Source organism: Nesoenas mayeri (assembly GCF_963082525.1).
Source record: "Nesoenas mayeri genome assembly, chromosome: 11".
Classification (NCBI taxonomy): Eukaryota; Metazoa; Chordata; class Aves; order Columbiformes; family Columbidae; genus Nesoenas; species Nesoenas mayeri.
The window spans coordinates 14,802,772-14,808,771 of record NC_137563.1 but is presented as its reverse complement, the minus strand read 5'-3'; positions in this window follow the sequence as shown (position 1 = coordinate 14,808,771).

The window sequence follows — 6,000 nt, the reverse complement described above, 5'->3', positions numbered from 1 at the left end:
CCCGGGGCACCCGCCGCGGCCGGGGTCGGTGACGGCAGCAGCGGCTTCTCCCGCCGACGAGCCCTGCCGGACCCGAGCAGGGCTGGGGCGCGGGCCGAGGCGCGGATCGGCGCCGCTGGGAGCCGCCGGTGCCCCGGGGACCTCCGGCAGCTCGGCCCCTTCCTGCGCCCGCACCGGAGCTCGCCCTACGGCGCTGCCGGCTCGGGCGGAGCGGAGGAATGCTGACGGCCCGCCTCCGCGTCCTGCCTCTCCGCCTGATGGATTTTCCTCTCTTCCTTAATCCTTGAGCGGCCCCGGGCCGGAGGGGAGGGGGTGAAGCCGCTCGCTGGCTGTTACCGCAGCCGGAGCGATGCGTTGCGCTGGGCAAAGCGGCCCGGCATTATAGGGAGGAGATCGGGAGCAGCCCCCTCCCCTGCTGGGCAGCCGCACCCCGCAGCCCTCCCCGCTCCCCGGGCCTGTCCCCGAGCCCTGCCAGCTGGCGCCCTCCCGCAGCAGCCTGGGCTCCCCGGCCGCGGGACGGAGTCCCGGAGAGCGGAGGCGGCTCCGGGCGGGGCAGAGCTCAGCTCAGCTCCCCGCAGGGCAGCGCCCGTGCCCGGGGCCGCGGGGACGACACCCTGCCCGCGCTTGCCCAAAAAGCCAAAGGGCATCAGGTCCCTGAGCGCCACGGAGCTGCCCTCCCAGCTCCCGCCTCAGCCCAAGGGCTTGGCCAGTCTTTTTTGCCATCAGCAGCGGCTGCTACTGTGAATGGCAGGAATTTAGCCCACAGGGCAGCAGAGTCCCCTGGGCAGGGTGGGGATCCAGGGCAGGGCCAGTCCCTGCTGGCCTTAGCCAGGAATTGGGCTTCGGTCACATTTGGGAGAAGTGGGAGATGGGCAGAATGATGTTGCACACATGGCTGTTAAATCCCCAGCAGAGATGCAGTGCTGGCGGCTCAGGTGCCACATGTTTTTTTCTAGATATAGGAGAAACAACCGTAGCTGAGGGGTGCTGTGTTTAGTGCTTGACAAACACGGCTGAGTAAAATGATGCCTGAGCTCCTGCCTGCTGTAGATGTAAGTGCAGCGCAGTTGGAAAGCAAGCCTAAAACATTTATTGCATTTTGTTGATTGTTTGCCATTTGCATCTTTAAAGCACATTTTTGAGACCATGCATGGGTTATTTCTTTCAGTCCAAATCCCTGCCTTTCAAATCCAGTTGCTGCCTTAAATTAATGTCTTAGGTAGCTGCATTTGAGGAAAAATGGTATGGAAGAGTGTGCTCATTTGCAAGGGGTAACTAAATGCTTGTTTATCAAATAACCTAGCAAACAGCAGTTTATTAGTCCATGATAATTCTCAGCTTTAAAAATCCAAGTGATCTGTTTTGGCTGAAGCACTGAACTAATTTATGTAGCCACTGTTTAAGTATTTTTAAATGTTGAGCACAGGACCAGAGGAAACTAGGGGCAAACCAAGTAGTCAGCACATTGATGCATCATGTGTTCCAGCCATAACATACAGGAGGACTGAAACATTCCCCTTTGCAAATGAACCAACATCCGAACAACTTTATGGAGAGGTGGTAGAAACCAGCAAGTGACAATGATAACTCCCCAAAAGCCAAGCCACAGCGGATGTCACTGTCACACTGTCAAAGTTCTCGGGTACCTTTTTTTTTTTTTTTTAAACTAGGTTGAGCTTATTGTTTCTCTCCTATGTGTTTTTTTTGTTTATTTGTCTTTTCTGTGAGATGTTGACCTTTTTGGATCAGCTAGCAGACAGGAGCAAGTTGCTAGGGGAGCTGTGTGTTTTTCGCAGAGAAACCAGTGTTATTTTCTATTTGTATTAATACTTCAACCCTACCATGGCAGTGCTCTTATTACGGTACCCAGATTTGTGCATTGTCTCATTTGGGGAAGGAGACTCATTTTCTTTCCTCCTGCTCCTGTTATCCACTGCTGTTTTGGCAGAGGTGCCCCAGATCTTTCTGAGTGTACAGTAAACAGCATCAGTTCTTCAGGCAAGAAATCTGGAGAGGAAATCTACAAGCCATGGCTGACCTCTACTGTTGGCTCGCTTTTTTGCTGTGCACATTGCCTTGTTGACAACTAGCTCACCCAGTGGTGGTGGCCGGGTCAGAAGCGTGCACAGCCCAAGGTTCCTAAAGCTCTGTTACAGGACTCAGAAGGTAAAGCCTTCAGGGGATGGTGCTGAAACCTCAAATTCCAGTAGCATGAGCACTGAAAGCATAATTCGTTACTATTTCCTTGATAAATCTTGATTTATTTTTTTGTTTGTGGTAGTCTCATTTGTTTTTGATGTTAGCAGATTGAATTTTCTAGGCACTTCAGAAATTCCCTTCTTTTTGTATTCTTTAATAGCTATCAGCAGCCCAGCTGCTTGATTAAACTGTGTTCAATCAGGTGCATTCCATCGAGAGGGTTTACCTTTTTAGTCAGAGATTCTGGTGTGAATGCACATAAAGGGCAAGAAAGGGTTACGTTTGCTTTCTATAGACATCGTGGCTAATAAAATTTTCTTTCACAAATACTTATATAGGTTGATTGCCTCAATACTAGCAAAGAAACATTAACAAACACTATACTGAAGCTTTCATTTATGGCAAAAGTTACCTTGGTAAAAGTCTACTGTTTACAACTTAAGAGTGAGCTGTACAGGCTGTTTTCTTTGCCTCCAGTGCCCACCAGAAATAGGACCCGCTCTTGTCTGAGCTTTAATTCTTCTTCCTGTTGTGTGCTGTTCAGCCAAGTGATTTGGAGGCAGCTGTTTCCCGTCTCCAGCTAATAACTTTCTAGTCATAATGATCAATGCAAGTTCATTTTACAATTGCAGTCCATAGAAACTATTGTGGGTCTCCCAGTTCACCTCCCATGGCTGGGTGTTTGCCAGGATATAAACAAGCCCTTAGTTTCTCATATACATTGGACGTAATCAGACACGGCCAACTGTGTGTCTGTTTATGAGTACCCAATATATTCCCGGAGATAACAGTGTGCACAGATCACACATTTTCACATGAAGATCAAGCATAAGAAACTGTTTGTGGTAATAGTATGTATTTAATACCAGTGTGCTGTCTGTTGTTCCTTTATTTGGTAAGCAAAGACATAAATATAGCCTTGTACAAAAGGCAAACATCCTCACCTGAGTAGTATTTTGCATCTATTTTGGTAGTCTGAGTGAGGCGCAGAGCTATTAGAGAAACAGCTTCAGGGTTCTGAATTAATGTGTCTATAGAGAGGAACCTCATCATAATTGTAAGATGTTTGTTTATACCCAGAGAGTATCTTCCTAGTTTCCTTTACAAGGCTAATCTCATACATTGGTCAGTTAAAAGAGCCAAGGGCTGAAGAACATTTAGGGTGACTCATGCAGTCATTAGAAGGTGTTGCAGTTGTCCAGGGGTTATAATATCCTGGAGTGTGAGGAATATCCTCTTTTTCTCTTTGCAGAGATTTACAGATGAGCAAAAGCGTGCACCTTACTAATTGTGGCAGATGATAAAATAGCCCTGAGATTAGGCTGATGGTGCAGAAGTGACCGTCTCCTGCTATATGCAACTCAAGTGACTACAGCACTTTCTGACTTGGATCTAATTATTGTGCAACTGCAATGACCTGGCACTTCCATATCAACAAAAAAATCTGCTTTTCCTTCTTTTTAGAGAAGGTGGTAGCATAGGCTAGGATTTTAAATGGCAACATACAGCATATGTTAGATGAGACATAGGCACTTTTATTTGCATGTTATTAGAATTTAATTACCTTTTTAATTGTTACCTTTTTAAAAAATTCTTTTTAGGTAGCCGTAGTAATTGCATCTCTTGTTATTAGTTATTCTCTGTTGTTTATTTTGCACAACTAGTAGTCTTAGTGATGGAGAACGTGTATGTGTTGGCATTGATTTTTTTCTGTAAAATGTCCTGAAACAATATATTGCTTCTTGATTGCCAAGAGGTGGCAGGCAGTTTTGATGTTGAGTTTTCTGTTGAAGGACAAATTAGTGATCTGAAATTTGGTTAATTTTGTGATTAAACTTCATATTCTATACATCCAGTCTTGAACAGGGGTTCACAAAGATAACCTCTTCCCAAATTCTTAGCTCCTGCACTAGTATGTGATTTCTAGAAAATGATCTATTGCCCAAATGTTTTTTTTTTTGTTGGGAAGGATAAAGAAGAGCACAAATGATTCTGTTATTTAAAATCAACAAAGCTTCTGCTCTCCCACTTTGTACAAAGTACAGAGAGAGCATTTCTGAACAGTGCTCCGCTGTTTGATTGCTTAAAATTTGCCTAATGCATTTGTGTAACTAACAAATAGGGCCATGGTAATTTCTATAATGCAAACATCTTTCAAAATTCATTCCTGTCTTTATTACTGTTAGCATACACTCACATTAAAGTGTGGGCATAGTTATTAAACAGCAGTGGTAACACCACTGTGGTATTGTGAATGAAATATCTCAAATGAAACAACTGCAGCATATCTAGCCTACAGGTGCTTTTCTGTGTCAAAAAGTGTCACGGGTTTTCCTTGACATCATGGTTAGCACATTTCCACTTTTTGTGTAAGAAATTATTTGTTCCTCTCATTTCAGCCTCTGTCAGGTCCTTCTGAGTCATTTTGTAATTCCAAGGCTTGGCGTTGGTTTCTCACTGGCACAGAATTCACAGCATTACAGAGTCACTTTGCTATCTTTTTGCATGAGTGTGAACAACAGAAAGTTGGCAAAACTGCTTTTCTTCACCCTGGTTAATTTTAAATAACTACATAATTTACTGTTCACAGAAGCTAATTAAAGTTGACAAGAAATCTGCATTTTAGGCCTGCAGCTTTAACAGATCCTCACTGTAAGCATCTGAAGATCAACCTTATTTATCTTGTCCTAAAGCAACACACTAGAAGTTTTTCTTTGCTGAAAAAATTACCATCTGCTACAATTCAAATAACTAACATGAGTTCCACAAAATGGTCATTTGATCTGTAAAGGCTGTGCTAATAAGGCCTTTGACCATAAAGCTAATTTCTAATCCTTTCAAAGACAGAAGTGTTTGAAACCTTTTTTTTCCTGGCAATGCTGAATAATGTTGTTTCAAAACTGAGAGTGAATTCATTTAAACTGTGGAGTTGTAGTTGAGGCAGAGGATATGCTACAAGTCAGTCTTTTGAAAATAAAAGTAGTCATGGTGTACTTTTCTGCTAGAGAATACTGTGTTTTGTCTTGTAGAATTCTAATGTTCATCAGTTCATCAAATGCATACAGCTTTAATATGGCTGAGGGGAGAAATAATTTCTTATTTGTCTCTGCATTTTGTCTTGGAATGCACAAATTGCAGATGTACAACTGTATTTCTTACATTGCATAAAACCAGCATTCCTTAATATTCCCTCCCAACTTCTCTTGCAAAGTCACAGTGTCGCTCCTAAAGTAAATCAGTCCAGTCCATGTGTGATTTATTTTAACTAATCACTGGTGAAGGTGATATTTTTCAAACATGTGGAACAACAAACATCATGTATCCATTTCTGTTTTAAATAAGATCTCGTCCTTTCTCTGTAATTGCATCTCTTACACTAGCACAGCGCACTGATGCCAACCACAGGCTACAAAGGGACAAATGCTGTGGTGAGGCACTGGAGACAAGAGGAATTTATCGCTCTTGGCTCTGTGTAATGGCAGCCAGTCATGGCTCCGTGAAAAATGCTGTTTGTCTCCAAACAGCTAGTGACAGGGTCTTCAAGGAAAGTGTTGCAAATGGTGGCATTCAGAGATGGGAAACAAAAAATGAACCGTTTTTGTTGTCAGAACACAGCATATTTGGAGGCCATGGAACCCTCAGAGACAGGGAGATGTTCAGAATGAGATTCCTCCCTGGACTCAAAAGAGCTCTTGAATCAACTATCCGATTGTTTCACCGATGAAGAGCCATGGGAGGAGCTGAAACCACTTTAAATACGTGTTTCGATGGAAAATTCATTACAAATAATTGAAACCACTA